Source organism: Topomyia yanbarensis, chromosome 1 (genome assembly GCF_030247195.1).
Source record: "Topomyia yanbarensis strain Yona2022 chromosome 1, ASM3024719v1, whole genome shotgun sequence".
Lineage (NCBI taxonomy): Eukaryota > Metazoa > Arthropoda > Insecta > Diptera > Culicidae > Topomyia > Topomyia yanbarensis.
In genome coordinates this window covers 46,985,194-47,010,432 of record NC_080670.1, presented here as the reverse complement: position 1 = coordinate 47,010,432, position 25,239 = coordinate 46,985,194, and the positions used below count along the sequence as shown (strand labels likewise).

Genomic DNA, 25,239 nt, shown 5'->3' with positions numbered 1-25,239 from the left:
AAAAGAATGTCCAAACCGATGCATGTACCTACGGAAGCATCCATGCCCTGACCAAAACTGCGTCAAATGGAAGTTCACCCCTCCATACTTCCTATGCACCCACACCGACACATTTGGAATGAGTCGGTGGTTCCACATTCCTTTCTCCACGTTGTCCCACTAGTGCTGCCATCGAGTTCGCTCGGACCAGTCAGCATTTCGTGTATTCGTCCGCTGGTGGCATTCCAAGCTCTCAACCAGAGTGACACAGATGGGAATCATCCCGGCAATGAAGCATACCGCCTCTGACGAAATCGTTCAGTACGCGCTCGCGACAAGAACAAACATTAGGCGAAACGTGCTTGTTAACTTCGTCCGGTTCCGCTCTGAGTTCAGGGCAGCAACCCAGGCCGCTATGCTGCACCTCAGCATTGAGGTTGAGACACCTGCCAGGAGGCAGGGTTACCAAAAATACAGAATAATCTGTATTTATACAGATTTTTCAACCATTTTCAGACCAAGAATCTGTATGTACAGATATGCAGATTTTTCCGTGTATGTACAGATATACAGATTTTTGAGAAATGCTGTGCCAAAATTATTTTCAGAAATATTTTTTTCAGTTTCAGTAATACTTCCTCTCCTAGCTTAGCCCTTCATATTAAAATATATCGTCACTTTTGAGATTGGTCGCTGACTCTGAAAGGTAAAGGTTTGTAATACACTCAGGTTATCACCCAGCAAACGTCTGGCTGAAGTCTACTTCCAGAAACATTAATTGCAATGCTCTGTGACTTTGTTAATCATCAATTTTTTTTCGAGAAGCATCAATTTTTTTCCGACAGCTACATTGGTCGACTTAATGTATATAACATTATATATCAACAAAAGTCAGTAAATGAAGAAGAAAATTATTTTTCCATTGTGCACATCGAAAAAGTTCAAGTTTCTGGATGTAAACTTTCAGAACAATTTGTAGTGTTTTTTTATAAAAATGTAAAAAGGTCCTTGCTTGACTGATTTAAACCACAAGAATTAATATCTTCGATAGATAATCCAGCAAATGGTTTAGCGACTTAACTGATTCGATACAGATATCGACACAGATTTTTGGAAGAGTAAATACAGATGAAAAGATTTTTTAAGACAAAAATACAGATTTAATTTTGGCAACCCTGCCAGGAGGTATAATCCTTACCAATACGTTAGTTGTCCTTGCAGCCTTCTCAATACATACTCTACATGGCTGTTGTTATTTAACCGATCGTCGGCCTTCACACCCAGGAGCTTCAGCGCACGCAGCGACGAAATTGAGTGCCCACCGACGCTGATCACCACACGCTGTTTTTTATGATTGACATCAGTCATCCAGGCCTCCATGATGCCTATTATCTCTGCCGTCAACATCTCCACTTCCTCAAGGGTCTCACCAGTTGTCGACAGGACAACATCATCTGTAAAACAGACGATCTCGATTCCTCTGGACAGTTCTAGTGTTGGCACTTCGATGTACATTATATTCCAGAGAGTCGGGCCGAGTATGGAGCGCTTAGGTACTCCTGCCGTGACCCCAATCGATCTCTGCCCCATGTTCGTCTCGTACACCAGTACTCGATTCTAAAAGCAACTTTTCAGAACCTTGCACAAATAGTTCGGGACCCGCATTCTGTGCAGCACTACGGTGATATCCGCCCAGCTGGCGCTGTTGAACGCGTTCTTCACGTCGATCGTAAACACGACGCAATATCGATACGCTTTCTCTATTGCTTCAACGCTTTCTCCGCGCTCGCGATAACTATACGGATGGCGTCCACCGTCGAGATTCCTTTCCGGAATCCGAAATGCCTCTGCACTAGGTCGTTCTCACTTTCAAGTTGGTCAGCTTGTTGAGGATGACCCTTTCCAAAAGTTTACCGAGAGTATCCAGAAGGCATATAGGCCGATACGATACTAGATCTCCTGATGGTTTCCCTAGTTTTGGCAGCAACACCAGCTTCTGCATTTTCCATCTATTCGGGAAGTAGCCTTCGTCCAGGCATTTATGTAGAGCTATCTGAACATGCAGGGAAACGCCAGGATCGCGGTCTTCAGTGCCACGTTGGGGGATACCGTCCGGACAGGGAGCTTTGTTCGTTTTCAGCCCTTTCGCCAATACAAGAAGCGCGTCGTTGAAAAGAGCCTCGCGTCGTTGGGGGCAGCAGGGACAAGAGCTCAGGGGCCTAATAACGCTCTCACCTCCGAACCTACTGCGAGTTGGGGAGTTTTGCTAGGGTATGGTGTAGTTTGGCAGCGTTGAGCTTTAACATAGCTCTGCAAAAAGCTACACTCTTAGAAAAAATGAATATTACATTTGACGTAAACAACGCAGCGACGTATTTTTCTGTCCGATAATAGTATATTACTTGCTATGATACGTAAAATGGAATATTGTGACTTTTGATGTAAAAGTCAGACAGAAATTTATGTAAATTTATGTGAATTGGGACGCTCCTTTTATGTGCATCTGGCAAGACATAAAGTTACATGATTTTTTTGCTGTATATAATTCTGACAGAAGCTTCGACGAAGCGAGTCTACCACTTCTGCTAAGATCCTAAGATTCTAGTAATATAAGATCTTAGCAATAAAAGCACCCTTGGCCAACCGGTACATCAGGAACGCCAATAGTATCATTCTGATAGTGGCAAACGTCAACGAATAGACCGTGGACCACGAATTGAAACGGCGAGTGGGCCAACGGTGTGACTGCCTTCGTCCCGGTAAAACGTTCGAAGCTCGTCACCTCTCGGTGGTAGTAGGTTCAACTGCAACATTCCTGAATAACCTGTGATTCACCTCATTGCTTGCATAGATAAACAATAGATCACAACTGGCCACTACATAGAATGAGTTGAGATAGCGTCATGAAGGGGGACCCACTAGTATGGAGATACCCAAAAAACAAATGTGGTTGGAGAGGCGCGCGGAGTAAAGGAGGACGCGATTGCGCTTGCAAGGAGTGGTAACCCGCAGAGATCACAGGTTACGCCACCGGTAGCCACAGCGAGTACCAGCAGCAGTTTGCAGCAGTGCAGATTGAGCCACGAGGAAACCAACGGGAGATAGGGTTACTGAAATGAGTGTTCACCCCGAGATCAGATAACGACGCTCCCCAGAATGACTCATATCTTGGGAAGTCGTACTTGACGGAGGTGAGGAAAACGATCAACGAGCTCTATAAGTTCACGAAGGACAAGCACAATGTGCACACCAAAGTGAAGCAGCTAATGACGAGTATTGAATCGACCGTAAAAGCTGCAAAACGCGAGCAGAAGGCGCTCTTGATGAGAGCTGAATCAGCCAAAAAGGCTCTGATGGCAGCCACAGAGCACACGACGGCAGCAACTGAGGTGACACCGAAGAGTTACCACAATACGCGCTCGGAGAAGAGTGAGGGACAGGCAGGGGGAACAAAAGGAGCCGGAAAAGCAAATAAAATGAAAATTCTTCACAAATCCTCGCCTAGAACGACCATGCGATCATTCTTCTCCCTGTGTGCGGAACGAAAAAATCAATAAGAAGTTCAATCACAATAGGATCGGTGCGACGCCGATAGCTTGGTGTCGATTGAATGTCTACGTCACGGCTTAATGCTAGCAGAAAGGGAGAAGAATGATCGCCTAGTCGCTCTAGGCGAGGATTTGTGAAGAATTTTTTGCCGGCGTCGGCGGTAAAACATGATGTTGAATTATGTTCTACCATAGACCATGCGGTAGACTTGGGTGCAACGCCCAACTCCTACTTAGCAGAAGGCAAAGAATTCTTCACATTTCCATTCGATCATGTCCATATGAGCCTGCCTAGTCCTAGTTTTCCGTTCTAAGTTTATAACTGATTCGCTCTAGAATACCTATCCGTCTTTCAATTTCATTGCTTTCGTTTCTCTTAGTCTCAAATTTGCCGAAAATAGCCTACAAAATTGATACTGTAAAACAGATATCTTCACAACTAAAAACTTCATGAAACCATTACGGAATAAATTTTGAACACAATTATAAGACACATAATTTTTGTTCGTTGATTGATTTGTTGATTGATCTGTACAATGTATACCTAATAATCTAATAACAATCGAACTGGAAATTGATGATTCAGTTTATATACTTCATTACTACTAAATAAACCCCCGTCACTAATCTCCCGCTTAAAGTATGTGTGCTGAGTCAGATCACAGTATCTCAACACGGTTGTCTACAACATCACATCATCAATAAATCACAAATACAAGAACTGGCTAAACCTCTGTTTCTGCTATATAGTTCGAAGTAATTACAAACAACAAAACAACAACGCAATAATACCTCGAATCTCTGACACCTACACTATCCGGTTCGAGAAATAACATTAATCCATTTTACTATTATTTGATCTTGAACACAATCGTCAAGCGACGACATCCGACCTGCATAAAATCACTTCCCACCTTTATGCAGCATGCGCATAAACTCGTTATCATCACGGTCCATCACTAGCAATCGACCAGCTGATTCACTTCTCGCCACTTCCGATAACAGCTGGTGCACCAAAATCAACAGTAGTATTCATCGCACCAGAACAAAAAAAACGAAACCCTTCAAACGTAATTGACCTTGTTATCCGCCTCTGATAAGAAGCCATACATTGCCTATCTCATATAGGCTTCCTTCGTTTATGCTCTTCTCCATTCACAGCCACCCTCACTTTTCGATATTAAAACATTGGAACCTACCAGATTTCGAACATCACAGATGTGTAATCCAACCGCTCGACATGCACCCGCGCATTTGTCGTTTTTTTTTCTTTGTCTGGTCACAGTAGTAGGCCGATAAAATCTCGATCTTTTTTTGCGTCCACCACTAATTCGCTACGCTCACTCTCTCACTTGAAATTCACCACGCGGGGCGCAGCACGAAAGCCGTTGCCTTACCACACACTTTCCACAATCACAACCAAAGTGCATGCCAACAACAACGGGAGGAATGCAACCGTAACACTGCTGCTGTTGCCTGCAAAACGACACCACTTCCACTGTCGTTGTTGACGACGGCATGTGAAAGACGCGGAACCGACGACGGACGATGCTTTCCCACGACCCACCAGACAGTTCAAACTCACCAACGAAACTGAAAACGGTTCTGGGAATGCAAACGCACCGTCCAGAACGCGTGGACAGCATGAGCCGTCGTCACTCACCGGGGGAACTCACTTACCCGACAATAGTGCAATTTTAGGGCTCAAGGAAAATCACGCAAAAATTTGCTGTTTGTGTTGTTGTTGTTGCTGTCGTCGTCGTTTGCTAACCCGAGAAACTGAACCAACCCCACCGCCACCGATGGAATGTTACTGGAACTCAGCCTTTCCGCGCAGATCATATGGCGCGGCCGACCGCGACAACCGATGTCGAGGCTTCGTCGTGCACTCACTTTCCTTCTCTCGGAGCATCGAAGCATGCGGACGGTGACATCGTGGATGGCATTAGTGGCGGTGTTTCTAAACTCATCGGCGTTGATGTAGCGTCTCTAGAGCTCTTTTGCAACAAATTATGCTCAAATATATACGCGAACGGAGGTCTTAGTGGAATGTACGTAATGTTTCAAAGATTTTCTTCCAGTGGAATTAAATGGAAGAAAATCTTTGAAACATTATGCTCAAATAATCAATTATTTATGCGTAAAACATTATCCAGTCGGAAAAAAACCTTCCATTATCAAATCGCATGGACTAGTTAAAATAAATAATCCTTAAGGGGATCCTTTTGCCTTTCTTCTAAAGAAAAGCTATGCAATCGACTTTTTAACGGAGGCCCGGAGGGCTGAGTCTCTTATACCATTCGATTCTGTTTATTTATTTATAATTAATTAATTAATATCAACAGACACAGTGTGGTCCTAATGATAATCTCTTAATCTATTTAAAAAGTCAAATTGTAATCTGCTACGTGGAATGTGAAGATCGAACTCGGATGACACTCTGTTGAAGGTCCGCCGCAAACCAATGGTGGCACCGTTTACTCCACACACAGAAAAAAAATGTTGGTAAAAATAAGAGTTTTCCACTCTTAGCAAAAAACAACCAACGCATACTCTTAGTTTGAAAATAAAACATTTATTTTGACTACTATTCTTCATTAGCCTAAAAGGAAAACTTTTATTTTGATTATTATTCTTCATTAATTTAATAGTTTTACTTTCAACCTAATAGTAGGCGTTGGTTGTTTTTTGCTAAGAGCGGAACACTCTTAATTTTACCAATATTTTTTTCTCTGTGTAGTTAGTCCGGCGAAGAGGTAATCGGAGGAATAAATTAATGCGAAGGGCGCGAGGGCGAACGTTTATGTTTATCGCACTGAGAAGCTCGGGGCAGTCAATTCGATCTTGCAAAATATCCGAAATCGTCATAGCACGGAATAGATCCCGTCGCACTTGCAATGTATCGAGTCCAATAAGCAAACCCCGGCTTTCATAACTTGGCAGCTCGTGAGGGTTGCTCCAAGGCAATCGACGAAGGGCAAACCGAACAAATCTGCGCAGTACTGTGTCAATTCGATGGACACCGTTGAGATAATGAGGGTTCCACACAACTGAACAATATTCCAGAGTTGATCGAACGAGTGAGCAGTAGAGAGATTTCAAGCAGTAAATATCTGAAAAGTGCTTAGATATTCTCATTATGAACCCCAAACAGCGTGATGCCTTTGCGACAATATAGCTGATATGCTGTTTAAACGTCAGTTGTTCACCGAGAAAAACTCCGAGATCTTTGACGCAATTCGCTCTGTCAATTGTGGATTCAGCTAGACAGTAATCGAATCGAATTGGCGTTTTTTTCCTCGAGAACGTAATGACCGTACATTTCTTGGGGTTTAGGGTCATTCGGTTGATCTCGCACCATTCCGCAAAGGTTTCCAGTTGGCGTTGAAGGAAAGCTGCATCATCAGTATTCCGGATTCTATGGTATAACTTGAGGTCGTCGGCGAAAGACAACCGTGGTCCTTCTAAACAAAAGTTAACGTCGTTAAAATACAGAAGAAAAATCAATGGACCGAGATGGCTGCCTTGCGGAATACCAGATGAAGCAAAGAACTCTTCGGATACACAATCACCTATCTTGACTGCTAGACGACGATTGCATCCAACGGAGAATATTAGTACCAAAGCCAAGTCTATCCAATTTTTCCACTGCAATAGCGTGATTTATCTTGTCAAAAGCAGCTGAAAGATCCGTGTAGATAACGTCAGTTTGAAGGCCGTCCGTCATAGCATCTGTAACATATGTTGTGAACGACAGAAGATTCGTAGATGTTGAACGTTTCGGCATAAATCCATGCTGAGTCTCGGAGATATACTGTTTGCAGTGGCTGGAGATGGGTTCCAACACAGCAATTTCAAACAGCTTAGGAACTGCGCTTAGCGTTGTAATACCACGGTAGTTGTCAACTACCTTTTTATCACCTTTTCTGTGCACTGGAAACATGAAGGAGGATTTCCAGAGTTCGGGAAATACTCCGGTTGTTAGCGACAATTGAAACAGATGACAAAGAGTCAACAGTTTTTTCGGCATTTAATTAGCAAGGGACTGGAAGGTGAAGTATATTTTTCAATATTTAGAGCCATAGTACTCAAGGGAGAGCAAGGTGTTGAAAGGAGAAAGTTTAGAAAAGCGTGGAAGGATCATATATGCAAGCTTAGAGCTCACCGGCGACTTAACCTTTTGTCTGCTACCGTAGGGGTCAGGGTCTTTTGGCATTAGAAATGCGAATCACCTGAGTCTACGGCATGTCCGAACAAGCGTAAAGTAACTTGTTACTTCATGCTGTCGGAACCGACAAAAAGTTAAGTCACGGTAAACTTCCACACTAAGCATTTGCGACGTTGAAACTCATTGAATGAGCCAGTTTTGTTTGTTCCCTCACCAATTTCCTGCCTGAGTGATTTTATTTTATCGACTATTGTGACTGTCTCAGCGTGTGTGACAATATGGTCACATGTGTTGCTGATTTGCACGGTTTAAAAGTTTACCGTGACTTAACTTTTTGTCGGTTCCGACAGCATGAAGTAACAAGTTACTTTACGCTTGTTCGGACATGCCGTAGACTCAGGTGATTCGCATTTCTAATGCCAAAAGACCCTGACCCCTACGGTAGCAGACAAAAGGTTAAGTCGCCGGTGAGCTCTAAGCTTGCATATATGATCCTTCCACGCTTTTCTAAACTTTCTCCTTTCAACACCTTGCTCTCCCTTGAGTACTATGGCTCTAAATATTGAAAAATATACTTCACCTTCCAGTCCCTTGCTAATTAAATGCCGAAAAAACTGTTGACAAATTGACTCAATAGGTCGTTAACAAAATGGTTAACAAAAAAATGGTAAAAATATGACAAAGAGGTTCAATTAGACCGGCAGAGCATTGTTTTAGAATAATAGTTGGTATACCATCTGGGCCTGCCGAGGTTGAAGCCTTCATTTTGCTAATCGCCAGTTGTACCATATTATTGTCGATATTGATAGAGTTCAAAGACTGGTATGATTGAGGTACATTGAGAGCCCCGCGTGAAGCCTGGGTCGGTGTCAGTTTCTCGTTGGAGAAAACACTCGCGAACTTTTCAGAGAATAGTTGGCAGATCTCCTGTAAACTAGAGCTCATACGTCCTCCATAGCTCATCGTTGAAGGCAACCCGGATTCCTTTCTTTGCTCGTTTACATGCTTCCAGAATGTTTTAGGTTCGGACTTCAACTTACGTTGCACGTTTCGCAAGTAATCGGCATGGCAACGCTTCGATGTCTTTTTATAGACTTGGTTAACATGAACGTAGTGTTGTCGCAGCATGTAGCCCCCAAACTTGGAGTACTTCTTCAGAGCGGCTCTTTTAGTCGCATTTAACCGTCTCAGCTCGGCAGTGTTCCACGCTGGGTGCTTAGATTGAAGGCCACTTCTTTTGGGTACATAGCGATCGATAGCATAACATAGCTCATAACATTGGAGAAGGTCTGCACTGAACCACTTATCCATATCTTGTTAGTTGGTGATGCCAGCTTGCTGTTCTATGCACTACTTTCTCTGAGGTTCCGACATTATTAGTGTCACTATTTTGCTGACAGCATTCCATGTGCCCTCGTCTTGACACATCTCTTCCACATTATTCTCTACATTAAACGAAGGTTCCTTCGCGCTGCGTCAAATCTAGGACAGACGAAGATCACATGGTCCGGTGTTTCCTCACCTTTGTGCACTCCGGACAAAAGCCTCCGGACGTGTCCGAACCGATGTAGGTACTGTTTAAAACAACCATGACCAGACAGGAACTGCGTCATATAGGATGGCACTTTACTTAGCTAAAGAACCGGTATGAATCTGTGAGTCCACCTTCCTTTTTCCGACGAGTCCCAATCATGCTGCCATTTGGCCATCGAGTCAGATCAAATAGTCCTGAACGAGCTCGGGACCCGCTTAGCCATGAGCCTGTACCTAATACTCAGCTTTACTCAATTCCGCTGTGACTCCAGCGCCGCAACCCAAACCGGGCCTCTACGCCTCGGTATCGACGATGATACTGTAGCCAGAAGACGACTCTTGCTACTGCATGGCCCGGCGTTGTTTGGCATGATTCTGGCTAAAGCGTGTATAGCTTTGGCCACCTTCTCGCAAGCATAGTTGACGTTGGTGTTTAAGTTCAGTCGGTCATCTCTCGCATTACGCCCAGCTGTTTCAGAGCCCTCATCGGGACTATGACATACTCCCCGACAGTGATTTCTGCTCGTTGCAGTACTTTGCAGTTGTTGACCAATAGCACCTCCGTTTTGTGATGGGCTAACTGCAGCTTTACTCCTTGCATCCAGTTTCCAATCCTGTCGATCGCCTCCATCGCAAACATTTCCACCTCTTCCGGCGTCTTTCCCAGTAAAGTTATTACAATGTCGTCCGCGAACCTGACATTCTTTACGCTCCTAGGCAGCTTAAGCGTCAGCACGTCATTATACATCCCGTTTCAAAGCGTTGGATCCGGGAAAGAGCCATGCGGGACTCCTGTCGTAATTCTAGTCTATCATTGTCCCCCTTTGTCTCATAGATCAGGACCCAGTTCTGAAAATATAATTCATTATAATTCTACATAGGTGGTTTGGCTTCCCAGCTTGTGCTATTGAGCGCGTTTAAAACGTCTATCGTTATCACGGCACAGTATCGATGGCCTCTTCTTTTCTGTTTGCGCGCCATATCAACTATCTCAATCACGGTCTGAATAGCGTCCACCGTAGACTTGTCCTTCCGTAATTCGAACTGGTTTATCGGCAACACGTTGTCGCGTTCCGTAAATATTGTCAGTTTGTTAAGGACAATTATCTCCAAGAAGCTCCCTGCATTCGTGGGCATAGTACAGCATACGACCAGAATAATTCGGTAGATAGATGTGGCCGCAAATTTAAGGATACTTACAAACTCTATGACTATCATGTTACTAAATCTAGTTATAAGTCAGCAAATACGACGATGGATCCTCGGGGGCTTACCTGGTTTAGGCAGTAGCACTAACTTCTGTATATTCCATTGAAACACTTTTCTGAACATATCCAGGTGTGTTTGGATTGCCCCTCTCAATGCGATGTTGGGGGTTCCATTCGGACCGGGCTCTTTCTTCACTTTTGAACCCTTTGCCAATGCGAAGAGTTCCTCATTGGAGACTTGCATCACTTCGGCATTATCTCGCTCTACCTCGGTATAATCAGCCATATCATTGGATCGTGCTCCAGAAAGAGCCCTTCTACGATAACCTTCAGTTTATCAGAGCACATTTCCAAAGGTATCACGGGACCTCTGATCTTCGCCATCGTCACATGGTATGCGTCGCCCCAGGGGTTAACGTCAGCATCCTGGCACAACTCTTTAAATCAAATCGATTTTCTTCGTTTTATCTCACGTTTCAATGCTGCCTTTGCGGCGAGAAACACTATATTACGCTTCTCTCTGTCCACTTCGGTGCTAGCTCTCTGGGCGTATCTTCTAGCTCTAAGACAGCTTGCGCGGAGGGCTCCGAGCACCTCGCTCCACCAGTACGCTGGACGCCGTCTGTTTCTCGGCTCTAGTCTTTTTTTAGTAAGGTTTAAAAAGCTTCAAAAGCCTGACCAGTAGTGTATTGGCACTGTGTGGGACTCACGTTCGTACAAAACCACTAAAAACACTGCTTACTCTTTGCTTCGCCCTTCTTCCCCACGGAACTGCAACAAAGTATTATTTCGTGGGGGGGGGGGCCTTTGAGCTTTGATTTAACTCTCGACTCTTCTCTTGCTTCTTGTCTCCATCTATTACGTCGCCGTTCAGCTCTCGTCCCCGGGAACCGTTAGGTGCTGATTCCTTGATCCATTTAGCTGCTGTTTAGGTGAGTCATTCAGCTACCGGCCTTATCACGATCTACTTGGATACTCCCCAGCGGTGAACTCACCCTACTCCGACCGATAGTTCCCGATGGAGGAATTTCCTCTGACACCGATACCCGCATCCTTGAGCCATTTGGCTCCCAGCTTTGTCGAGATCTACTCGGATATTATTCGGCGGCGAGCTACCCTACTCCCATTTTCGTCACGATTTTGTCGGATAGTCCACTGTGACGAATCTACCCTACTGAGAATTCTCCGGCGGTAGAATCTCCCGATTACGATGTTCGTTTCGGATCTAGCTTACCCATGAGCTCCACAGTAGGGTGTCGAGGTCGATCCGGCGATTCTGGTTAAGCCTGACGTCCGGTTCGCTGGCGCCCTGACGACCCGAACCTGCTGCTACGTCGCGTACTACTCAACTGGTCCCCAATACCACAATAGATCTAAATACTGGTCGCAGTGGTTCATCCCCAACAATAAAAGCTAGTCCCCGGCGGTGGACCCAGTCTATACCCTCAGAGAGTTCTCCGGCGGCGGAATTTCTCCCGAAACCCGATTTGTGGTTTCACGGCGGTATTCTAGGCAATGGCGCTACTTTATTGGTCCCTTTCCTAACACTGACAGCGTCCCAGATATGCTCGACGTGGCACATCTCTTCGACGATATTGTCTACTGTCACACCAGGCACCCCTTCGAACTTCTTCGAACCTACAGCATTCGAGCATCACGTGTCTCGGTGTCTTGCACGTTTCCGCACTCCGGGCAAAAAGGTGACGAAGCGTGTCCAAACCAATGCAGGTACTTCCGGAAGGATCCGTACCCGGACAAAAACTGCGTCAAATGGAAGTTCATCTGTCCATGATTCCTATGTAACCAAGCAGACACATTTGGGAAGAGTCAGTGGGTCCACCTCCTTTGTCTGCGCTTTCCCACTCCTGTTGCCATTTAGTCAATGAGTCCGCTCGGACCAGTCTCCTTGCATTACGTGCATTTCTCTGCTGGCAGTATTACCCGTCCTCAGCCAGAGTGATGAAGATGGGGATCATCTCGGCGATACCGCATACTGCCTCCGACGATATTGTTCTGTAAGCACTCGCGACTCGTACGGCTATCAGCCGGAAAGTCCTGTTCCGCTTTTCACGGTCCCGCTTGGTTTTCTGCGCAGCACACCAGGCAGGAACCCCATTATGCAATATGGGGAATAAGGGAAAATTGGGTTAAACCACTTTGCGCGTGAAGGGCACTAAACTATATATCACAAGGCGGAATTTATTAAGCGGACTTAGCGCGGAGCGAACACTTTAAAGGTTTTCGGTATGTTTTAACCACAACTTTACTCGTAGGCAGTTCGTTTGTAAAAGAGACCTGCTCTCGTCTATTTGCTTGTTTTATGATAGGCTACACCGTTATCGGTGTTATGATTTTTGACAGCGCAGAAACGCTGGTATAAAAACTTATCTAGATCTAACAGCTCTTCCCCTTCCGATTGAGTTTGAGCTCATTCCATTCAAAAATCGACAGTAATCAATTTTTTACAATTATTACATTTATATAATTTCAAATTCATTATTTAATCCTATCTGAAAGAACAGTAATTCTTTATATAACTATTTTTTTTAAATAAACATAATCACTTTTCAAATTATTTGAACGGATTCTTTTTGATCGCCGCAAATCTGGTGGAGTAGAGTTCCCCTCTGCGACATGTTTCCTTTTCCAATTCATCCTTTGATCCTCCGGTGGAAATCCGTAAAATTCATCTTCGCTTTCTTCAGTACGAAGTCCCGTGTTCCGATTCGTTACCTCCGTAGAAATAACCACGTTAGGCCGAACAAACTCCCTCTCCTTCCTAGAAGTTCGAAGTTGGCTTCGATGAGCCATGACCTCTACGCTTCCAACATGTATCTGAAATGTATTGTGAGAGTACTTTTTAGTGAATGTCGCTTTTAACCATCTAGCCTGATTGTGGGGGTTGTGATTTTTATACCACACTTCCTCTCCCTCAATCAGTCTATCCAAAGGGTCAACCGACACCTTCGGAAGACAACCAACATTAATTGGCTGCCCAGTGTCCTCATTTGAAGTAGGTGTAGTATGAGTGTTAGTGGAAGGAATCATTAGTTGTTTTTTATATTGCTTTTTTGGATTAATCAAATCTATCAATGTTTTTGGTTTATATGCAAATATTCTCTCAGACGGAAAATGTCCATCTGTTGTCGCACAATAATTTCTATAATTAATTAAAAATAAGCTTATTTGGTCTTCTAAATCCAACTCTTTAATTTCTTGGTCCAGTAAATATTTTTTTGGTATATCCTTTGCTGTTCTTACCAATCTTTCAGCCTGACCATTACTAGCAGGATTATATGGTGGGCTTTTCCTAACTTTTATTCCTTGTCTTTCAAGAAAATTTACAAAAGCATAAGAGTTGAATGGTGGACCTCCATCAGATACTAATACATCTGGTAACCCGAATCGTGCAAAAAATGCTACCAGTTTCTTTAAGACTTTATTGCAATCAGTACCTCTTTTCATCCATTCAACTTCTAGCCATTTAGAATAACTATCAACCATTAACAGAAAGGTATGATGAGAAAAATGAAAGAAATCAATATGTATTCTACTAAATGGTCTAGTAGTAGGTATCCATTTGGAAGTTATGTTCTGTTTAGGAACTACAGCCATGCCATTACAAGCATCACAGTTAGCTGCATATTGTTCAATATTCTTATTTATTCCAAACCAATATACTGTCCGTCTGGCTAATTGTTTCATTTTGATTATACCTGCATGGTTGGCATGTAAAAGTTTCAAAATTCCTCCTTGCAATTTTTGCGGTATTATTACTCTGTCTTTATACAACAAACATTCGTCGACAATCTCTAAATCCTGTTGATTTGAAAAAACATCAACAAGACGCTTGTCAATTCTTTTAGGCCAACCATTGCGCATGAATACAATTATATTCTGTAGAAATTGATCATTCTTTGTCTCATTAGCTATCTTGACGAAATCCATTGGAAAATCTTGGCTGTAATTGATACTTTTAATCAAATCAGCGTCCAGCTCATTTGGTACCGCCTGCTCCAAAGGGAATCGCGAACAAAAATCAGCGTTACCCATTTTTGCAGAAGGCCTATACTGTATATCAAATTCATAAATAGATAACTCCAAAATATAGCGTTGAAGTCTTGTTACAAAAATTGCATTTTTCCCTTCCTTTCCGAAAATCCTTACTAGTGGTTTGTGATCAGTAAATACACTAAATTTTTGTCCATATAGATATTTGTGAAACTTTTTGATTGTGCACACTAAAGCTAAAGCTTCTAAATGAAGAATAGGGTATGATTTTTGAGCATTGTTTAAAGAAAAAGATGTAAAGCAAATGGGTTTTTCCACACCTTCCACTGTATGAGCAATTACGCCACCTAAACCGTAACCAGAAGCATCAGACACAACAATCAAGGGTTTTCTTGGGTCATAGAACTCCAAGAAATCTGTCGCCAAAAGAGCCTTTTTACTTTCTATGAAAGCTTTGTCACAGTTATAATCCCACATAAATTGTACTCCATCTTTCAAAAGATTGTACAAGTAATACAACTTAGAAGACAAATGTGGAATGAATTTGTTATAATAATTTATCAACCCTAAAAATGATTTAAGTTCTGTAACATTTGTAGGTATTTTAGCATTCTGAATTGTCAAAACTTTGTCCGGGCATGGCGAAAGACCCTTCTCACTGATTAAGTGTCCAAGATAATTTAGTTCTGTTACAAAAAATTTGCGTTTGTCTATGTTTACTTTAATGTTTGCTTTTTCTAATCTTTCCAAAACCAAATGAAGTTTCCTGATAGTCATTCATATCAGTTCCAGCAATCAAAACATCATCCAAATAGCAAAACACATTATCTATTCCTTCTAAAACTTGATCCATTACCTGCTGAAATATAGCTGCACTAGAAGAAGCTCCTTGGGGTAATCTATTGTAAGTATATAACCCTTTAATGGTGTTATAAGCATAAGCATAAGCATAAGCATAAGAGATCGCCCGTAGTTGCTACTCCGTTATTGACCAGAACCAAATTAGGTTGCAAAATGTTCATTGGAACAACATGCTTGGGAATAACATGATGAGCCACATTGTACAATCTATTCTGATCCCTGCATGCTGATCAATACCGACGCCGGCCACGTCCGAATGCAGATCTTCTGGGAAAGGAAGGAATGTTAGTCCGATACATGTTGCTACTAGAGACCGAGGAATCCTCTGCATCTCCACATGTATCACGGGAATGGGAGAGTTGTTAGTAAGTGTGCCAGTGGCGTTATCATGTAATAATTGCTCTGGGAGTATATAACCCTTTAATGGTGTTAATGACCATAAACTTTCTAGACCTTGTTGACAACGATAATTGTGTATAAGCTCCTTCTAGATCTAAAGCGCAAAATATTTTGCAACCTGATAAACTAGCGAATAAATCTTGTGCGACCGGTAATGGATAAGTATTCGGAATGATACATTTATTGATTGAGACTTTGCAATCAATAACTAGCCTTATATCATTATTTGTTTTTTATTACAATTACTATAGGAGAGGCCCATTCACTTGTTTTCACTGGAGTAATAACCTTTTCTTTCTCCAATTTGTCAAGATAATTTAAAACTTTTTCACTTAATCTATAAGGAACGTCATAAGTCTTTTTAAAAATAGGAATACCCTCTTTCAAAATCAAATCGGCTTCATAACCGATCATCGGAGTAGTAAAATCTTTCTTAAAAACATTAGCGAACTTCTTTTTGACCTCTTGAACTATCATTCCTTTGCGTTCGTCATCAGAAAAAACATTATTAATTGAAAATTTACTCGAGAAAAACTGCCTCCAGTCTGGGAAAAACACATCCAACCATGGGCGTCCGAGCAAAGGAATGAACGCATTAGTACAATTTAGTACTAACAGCTTTAAAATTGCTTCTTTTTCCCTCAATTTAACTTTAACATTTGCTTCACCCTCAATCTTCAGCTTGGCCCCATTGACAACAATCAACTGTTTGGAAGAATTTAATAAGGGAATACTAAAAGACGACGATCTACCACGGACCAGGTGTTCGCTCTTCGTCAAGTACTGCAGAAATGCCGCGAGTACAATGTGCCCACACATCATTTGTTCATCGACTTCAAAGCCGCATACGACACTATCGATCGAGATCAGCTATGGCAGATTATGCACGAGTATGGATTCCCGGACAAACTGACGCGATTAGTGAAGGCGACGATGGATCGGGTGATGTGCGTAGTACGTGTCTCAGGGACGCTCTCGAGTCCCTTCGAATCACGCAGAGGGTTACGGCAAGGTGATGGTCTCTCGTGTCTGTTATTCAACATCGCGCTGGAAGGTGTAATAAGAAGAGCAGGGATCGACACGAGTGGTACGATTTTCACAAAGTCCGTTCACCTACTTGGCTTCGCCGATGACGTTGATATTATTGCACGAAACTTTGAGAAGATGGAGGAAGCCTACATCAGACTGAAAAGAGAAGCCAAGCGCGTCGGACTTGCCATCAACACGTCGAAGACAAAGTATATGATAGGAAGAGGTTCACGAGAAGAGAATGAGAACCGCCCGCTTCGAGTTTGCATCGGTGGTGACGAAATCGAGGTGGTTGAAGAGTTCGTGTACTTGGGCTCACTGGTGACCGCCGACAATGATACCAGCAGAGAGATTCGTAGACGCATCGTGGCAGGAAATCGTGCTTACTTTGGCCTCCGCAAGACACTTCGGTCGAACAGAGTTCGCCGTCGTACGAAGTTGACCATCTACAAGACGCTGATTAGACCGGTAGTTCTCTACGGGCACGAGACCTGGACCATGCTCGTGGAGGACCAACGCGCACTTGGTGTCTTCGAACGGAAAGTGCTGCGTACCATCTACATGGAGACGGCGAATGAACCATGAGTTGCATCAGCTGTTGGGGGAGCCGCCCATCTGTCATACCGCGAAAATCGGACGACTACGGTGGGCCGGGCACGTAGCCAGAATGTCGGACAATAGCCCGGTGAAAACGGTTCTCAATTGCAATCCGACCGGTACAAGAAGACGTGGCGCGCAGCGAGCACGATGGATCGACCAGGTGGAAGACGATTTGCGGACCCTTCGCAGATTGCGTGGCTGGCGACGCGCGGCCATGGACCGAGTGGAATGGAGGAATTTTTTGTATACGGCACAGGCCACTTCGGCCTTAAACTGTTAATAAATAAATAAATAAAAGACGACAAATATTGTTCTTTCCCTATAACTGTAACGGAAGACCCACAATCTACTTCCATTGTCAGTGGTTTACCTTCCACTTCCATTTCAATTAAACAAGGATTGCTAATATTGTTAATAGAAGAAACATGCATGCATTGAAGTTCACCTGAAAAGTCCTTCTCGTCGTCGCTGTCTGTTTCCGTCCTCATCCTGTGAAAAAGATCACCTAGGCTGTTCACTTCTGGCCCCGCTGAAATCACAGAGTTTACTGCATCTTTCCTAAGACTTTTTAATTTAAAACATTTGCGCTTAAGATGTCCTCTTTTTCCACAAAAATCGCAAGAACGGGTTTCATACCGCTGCTCATCTCGAATTCTTCTATATTCAGCTGGTTGGAATCGCACATGCTTTTCCCAAGATCTGCCTTCTCTCGGCCCAGCATGACTATGGGTATTATAGGGCTTGTACCCTAAACGGCTTTTTATGGAACCTCTGCTTCCCCCTGCTTGAGGGCTCTGGTTCAGATTTCTAGCTCTGTCATATGTAACAGCAAGTTTTTCTAAAGCAGACCCACATTTCCTGCTTTCCGATTGCTTTAGTGCAGCAATTTGTTCATCACCAGCACCAATACCCAGAGTTTTCGCATTATTCCCAGCTAATTCCCAAGTCGCTATTATTTTTTCAGCGGAATCTAATGTCAATTTTGACTCATTTAGTAATGTTTTTTGCAATTGTACATCCCGTAACCCAGCTACAATACGCTCTCGGGATGCTGCCTCTTTAAAGATCCCAAAATTACAGAATTCTGCCTGGAGCTTTACTGCCAGAACGAAATCTTCAGCAGATTCTCCCGGGTTTTGCTTTCTATTATTAAACTTGTACCTTTGAATCAGTTCAGATTCCGTCTTATTAAAGCGAGATTTAAGCTTATCAATCATTGTCTCATAGGATACATCCGACTAATTAGTCGTGGGAAACAGCAGCTTCAATTCGGAAAATACAATTGGCCCACTCAAGGTAATAAAATGAGCTTTTTTTGCTTGCTCTTTCACATTGTTCATGTCAAAAAAGTATCCCAATCGTTCAACCCAGTTAGCGAAAGAAGAACCCCTGCGATATGGTTCAATCATGGCTGCCATATTCATCTGCACCATTTTGAATTTGCACAAAAATTATCACAAAGAAAATTCTAAAAAAACGTGAACAATGCAAACAATAGTAAAAATAGGAATAATGTAACTCACCAATAAAACTTTTCAAAGGCGCCAACAATAGCGACCCAGCTTACTTTCAGCACCAGCAATCAGCAGTACCACGTTTTCCTCGTCAGCCAATCAGCCACGAAAATCCTGTTAATTAAACCAAAGAACACTCTTAGTACAATTGTCAAAAAATATTTCTACTAGAAATGGGTCCAGTACCCTACAATTTTGTAACCATAAATGAATATCACACTATTGAAATATTTCATGAAGGGAAAAAAAACACTTGGTCCGAAATATGTGCACCACCCTAGAAAAAATTCAACCAACAATTCGTTAATCAGAATCAATATCAATCTTGAAAAAATTGGTTATTTTTTTAAAAAAAATTCAATGAAAAACACATGGTCCGAAATACGTGTACTACCCTAGAAATAATCAACCAACAATTTGTTACCACTCTTGAAACAATTTGGTTTTGCTTTAAAAATTTTCCCAAAAAAAAAACAATTGATCCGAAATATGCGCACTACCCTAGAAAATTTAATCCAACATCCTAAAGTAACACACAATGAATCAATATCACATTGTTGGAATAACTTATTTTCTTAAATTTTTGCATAAAAACACTTAGTTCAAAATATGTGCATTACCGTCGAAAAAAAAACCGACGCTACGAACCAAAATGGTTAGCGAAATAATTTAACTTTTTTTTTCCAAGCTTGATTTTTATTTAATTTTTTATTTAATTTAATTTAATTTTTCTCGTTCAGTGTACTTACGTTTGCTGCAAGGAATTTTGCAAATCCGAACAGAAATTCGAGTAAACAAAATTCCTCAAATAAACCTCCGTTTCCGAAAAATACCTGCCGCTCCAGCGAATCCACTGGCAAAAAGCAATTCCTTTGCCGGCAGTTGCGTACCGACGGTCCAATCTGCGATGAATCCTGGGGTGATTTTCCCTCGTCCGGGAGCGTCGAAGATGGCGTCCAGCCAAGCGTCCTGTGAATGCCTGCAGCAACTTTCTATTGCTTTTATTCTCACTACACTCGCGGAACGTTTTTTTTCTTCACACGCGCACCTTTTTCCTCGTCGCCACTAAACTATATATCACAAGGCGGAATTGATTAAGCGGACTTAGCGCGGAGCGAACACTTTAAAGGTTTTCGGTATGTTTTAACCACAACTTTACTCGTATGCAGTTCGTTTGTAAAAGAGACCTGCTCTCGTCTATTTGGTTGTTTTATGATAGGCTACACCGTTATCGGTGTTATGATTTTTGACAGCGCAGAAACGCTGGTATAAAAACTTATCTAGATCTAACAGGCACAAAACCTAATTTAAATTTAGTTTTATTTATTTTTTATGTGTTTCGAATTCATCTCGGAACCACAGTATCGATGACGAAACAGTACATAGCAAACGTCTCGCTTCACATGCCGCCGACGTTTGGCATGATTCTCGCTATTGCGTTCGTTGCCTTCACCGATTTTACGCAGACGCAGTCGACGTGGCTGTTGAAGCTCAACCGGTCGTCTATGATCCCTTCCAATTGATTCAGTACACGCTTCGATGCAATCACGTGCCTTCGGACGTCGATCTGCATCCGCTGAACCGCTTTGCAGTTGCTGACCACCAACACCTTCTGCAAGCTCGTCATTAGTCACTTGCCAATCGTCCGTGTTTGCTCCTTCTTCTTCGCCGTACGGTGGACAGACAGTTGGATCGTGCATCGGGAAAAGACCCTCGACAATTATCTTCAGCTAACTCGGGCACATTTCGGCTGGCGTTGTCCAGCCCTCCATTTTCTCCATCACGACTCGGTACGCGTCGTCCCAGGGATTGGCGTCTACTTCTCGGCACAACTCCTTGTGGCAATCTGGCAGTCTAATCTTCCGTTTTAAAGCGACTCTAGCTTCCCAGAACGCTGCCTTGCGCTCTTCTCTATCTGGCTCCGATATTGCTCTCTGAGCCCGCCTTCTAGATCTGAGACAAGCAGCGCGTAGCGTATTAATCGTCTCACTCCACCAGTAAGCTGGGGGCCGTTTATTGCGTGGTTCCAGTTTTCACGGCATTGTGGCGTCACAAGCCGCCACAATCCTTTTTGTTAGATCAGCCGCATCCGCGTCCTTGGGCCTGCCGTTCGGCCGAAGTGTCTAAACGAAGCGGTCTTTGTTGAAGGCTTTCGTCTTTCACTTTTGCTGACTGGTCAATTTCCTGCAGGATATATCCTCTTGTGTAGGTTACCCTACTGCCCCACTCCACAGCCCAGGCGTTGAAATCATCACCAATGATTACCGACTTCTGTCCGACCGATCAACTGCTCAAACATTAGGCTAAACTGCTCTACTGCTCACCTTAAAGGAGCGTAACAGCTACACACGAAGACACCGTTGATTTTGGCGATCACAAAGCCATCATATGAGCGTTCTACCACTTCTTGAATGGGAAATCATAACTTGTATCACAGACGTTCCCGATCTATCCGCCACCCAGTTACCGATATCAGGGGGACTTGATACGGCTCAGCGATCAAAGCGACATCGCACATAGTTTCTGTCGTAGACTGCCACGACAGTTACTGTGCGGTGTCGCAGTGATTCAGATTTATCTGGATAATCTCCATCATCGTTGGCCTGCAGTCGCCTTCTTGTAAAGGGCGAACACGAAATTATTGCGACACATTCAACAGGGCATAACTTTTTTACCATTGGGTAAAAATCAACCAAATTTTGCACACTTTCTCATTGATGTGTATTGTTTACATGATGTCAAACTCGAAGTCGTGTTTTTCGATTCAACGAAAATGGAGGTGAACCAACGTGAGTCGAGAGAACAAATTCTTTCCAAACACCTGGAATTTTGGAATGACCTGTCGCACCGGCAGTTGGGAAAAATGTTGAATATTCACCATTCAACCGTCTCCAGAGTGTTGAAGCGGTTCCAGGAGCGGTTGACGTTGGACCACGGCAAAGGAGCTGGAAGAAAACCGGGACCGGAGAACAAAAAGACGGAGGGACAGGTGAAGCGGATGATTAAAGCAAATCCCAACGTCTCAAGCCGTGATTTGGCTAAAAAGATCGGTATGTCGCAGAGCTACGTCCAGAATGCAAAGAAGAAAGCTGGACTACATACATACAAGGTACAGAACTTTCCAAACCGCGATGAGCGGCAACAATCGACGGCTAAAACTCGGGCACGGAAGCTCTACGAGAAGATGCTGACAAAATATGGCTTCTGTGTGATGGACGACGAAACGTATATAAAAGCCAATTATAAGCAAATTCCGGGGTTGGAGTTTTTCACCGGCGAGAGCAAGTTCTATGTGGACGACAAATTTAAGAAGAAGAAAATGTCGAAGTTCGCCTCCAAATATCTCATTTGGCAAGCCATCTGCTCTTGCGGACTGAGGAGTGAGCCTTTCGTGACAAAGGGCACAGTAAATGGCGAGATCTACAAATCTGAGTGCCTCGAGAAGCGCCTTTTACCGTTCTTGCATCAGCACGACGAAGCTCCGCTATTTTGGCCAGATTTGGCATCATGCCACTATTCTAAAAGTGTCCTGGAGTGGTATGAGGGCAATTCTGTCCATTTTGTTCCAAAGGACATGAATCCGCAAAACTGTCCGGAGCTGCGCCCGGTGGAGCAGTACTGGGCAATGATGAAGCGGGAACTTCGGAAGAGCAAGAAGACAGTCAAAGACGAGAAGGACATGTTAAGAAAATGGAAAAAAACTGAGAAACTGGTACCGGATGACACTGTAAAGACTTTGATGGAGGGCATCAAGCGAAAATGCGTTCAATTTTACACTCAAGGCTCCATCGATTAACTTTTTTTTTTGATTTTTGAAGTCAATATATGTATAAAACTACCCTAAAATTTTGGTTTGATTTTAAACATTACAAGAAAATTGGCATGACATTTTCGGTGTCGCAATAATTTCGTGTTCGCCCTTTAGGCAAGGCAATTAAAGCCACCCGTCTGATGCTCGTTTCGATCCCCTGGAGTGTTGTAGCTAGCACTTCGGCCTCTACGTACAGTCTCTCGCAATACAGCCCGTCTCCCCGTATTTCCAGCACATCCCGGATCTATCCGGGCCTTTCCAAGCCCCTGGTAAATGTCTAATGCCCAAACACTTGAAGCATTTCTCCACTTGTTTATTTACTCGTGGGGCTGCTCTCAATGGGCATCTCGATCATCCAACCGTAACTTTGCCCACCTCCAGTGCCTTGTCTGCAGCGGTTACCGGTAAACGAATCATCGCTGAGTTCCTTCGTATCCTTTCTTTAACCGGATCGTCATGCTCACCTCGCCCAGGTTACACTGCTGCTTCAGTGCACCTCCCAGATCGTCTTCCGTCGTGATTTCAATCAAGGTCCTTGCACACAATCACCATCTTCGGGTTTAAGGCTTTAACGTCTGCCTTTTCACCCATCTATTTCATAATAGTCTCCTGCTAGGTTGAGCTGCTAGTCGTGGGATACTTCTTCAACTCGAGGAGCATCTCGCCTTTTTGAGTACGCCTGACTCAATGTATGCTTGTATATATGGATGCGTATAGGAACAATGTATCCCTGATCAACATGAAAGGAAAACCTCTGAGTCGCCATAGGCGTGGCCATAAGGCACTACATATACCAACAGGTTCAACGGTGAGACGGTAGGTGTACAGTTAATGCGCATAGGTTTCAGAAATAGGTTGTTGAAACAGCCTAACTGCACACGAATAGAGAGCAATAACAACAACAATTATTCGGTTTATTTTAGGATACTAGCAAAGTAATTTTGTTTGCTGAAAGGTGCGATAACTCACATTCAGTCTCAACATTAGATTTTCAAAGAGTGCTCATCTAGCTCCAGATGGTCATTGGGACTAGTCTTTCCCTATTCAGAGAACCATTTAAAGGATGTGACCTAAGTAAAGAAATAGAATATGAAATGTTTTGTTCGAAACGGAGCTGTCATATAATAACCAATCATTAAAACACTCTATTAGTAATTTTTGTTAAATACTATTGTTCTGATTTTATTCTGACAATTTTTTTTCTGCTGGTATCATCCTCGGTTGGTTTTTTTTTTTGAAAGAGTCTGTCTGCGCGTGTGCTGTATTTTGTTAATTTTCTTTCATTGTTTGTTTCTTGGTTTGTTTTTCTGCGTGAGAGTGTTTGATGAAGAGAAATATTGTTTTCTTTATTCTTAAATTTATTCTGTGTGGTTTGTTCTGTTCTACAGCGTTATAACGAGTTTTTCTTCTTTTTCCTTTATTTATTGGTATTAATTTCAAATAGCCTGCTTTTTTAAATTTAGCTAACTTGGTTTATCTGCGGTTGGTTTTTCACTTTACATTTAAATGGGTTTTTGCTGTTGCTGAAATACTTTTTCCTTTTGTTTTTTGTCTTCTTTTTTTAATAGTTTACAACAATCGGGCAGTTTTATGTGACGCGTTGCTTACTTTTTCTGCTTCCTATTTTTTTTTATTAGACGCTTGGATTCATTCAGCTTCTTGTGTTGTTTTTTTATCTTTTTTGTTGTTGTTGAAATTGTTGTTTTATATCAGCTAAAAATCAACAATTTTCGCTCGTTTTTATGCACTAATAAATAAGAGATTTTTAAAATAAAAACGGTATACCGTTCCACGTCGATCCCCGGCGCGTTCATCCGACGGCGGAACAAGGGTGGAAAGTTGGTAAAGTCTCCACCCGAATGCGCCTCGCCGGTGCTCGATGGATACGGTCACCACGACAAAAGAACCTAGGAGTTCTGTAGGTGTGTAAACGAAAACACAAACGAAATCAACAACAAAAAAATATCCGAAATTATTCGGAGTGGGAGCTCGAAACGAGGAGGGATTTGAACAGTAGAACTAAAGCAAATATCAACAGATACGGGCTGGGTGGGACAGAAAAACTTCCGTGTGGAAGGGGAAAGGGGGCATTCAAGTAAGGAGCAAAAACAATCATTAAAACAACTTTTATTCTCTTCTAATATATTCACTTCTTTCGTTAACAATTTTTCCTTGCGCTTATCCTTGTTTTTTTTTTTCTTCTTAGTTGTCTGCTACTAAATTTTAGTTCTTTGTTGATTCTTATCACTACTACTAGAGTTTCTTCATTATTTTTAAATTTTTAAATTAGCTTTTGTTTGTAACTAACAACGAGTTGATTTCATTTCTTTATTTTAATTTATTAATAATAAGAGAATGATGAAAGATAGAGGAGTGAGATAATGGTGGTTTATATGCGCGGGGAGGGTTTGGAAAGCCGCGGGGAAAATAATACGGACGAAGAGGGGAGCACACAGAGAAAGACGTGGGACGGGGAGGGGGGCTGGCGTGCAAGACAGTGATTGTGTTAGTGTGCGGCTGTGAGTGGATATTTGTCACGGTGAACGTATTTCACTTAATGATGATTCCGTGCTCGAGT

General features: G+C 42.8%; 1 protein-coding gene and 1 long non-coding RNA gene across 2 annotated transcripts in view; both read right to left on the bottom strand.

The window, feature by feature from the left end:
• LOC131677535 (sodium/calcium exchanger 3-like) overlaps positions 1–5,088 on the bottom strand; it is a 76,098-nt gene extending 71,010 nt beyond the window's left edge. The window contains exon 1 of the mRNA XM_058957403.1: positions 4,727–5,088. The gene's annotated coding sequence lies outside the window, so the exon portion shown is untranslated. The remainder of the gene's footprint in view (positions 1–4,726) is intronic.
• Positions 5,089–18,487: 13,399 nt separating this feature from the next.
• LOC131677542 (uncharacterized) lies at positions 18,488–19,900 on the bottom strand. The gene is made up of 3 exons (XR_009303387.1): positions 19,684–19,900; positions 18,860–18,964; positions 18,488–18,804 (listed from the first exon to the last, which is right to left on the bottom strand). It is a non-coding gene; the product is annotated as an uncharacterized LOC131677542 (long non-coding RNA).
• Between the last annotated feature and the right edge of the window lie 5,339 nt (positions 19,901–25,239).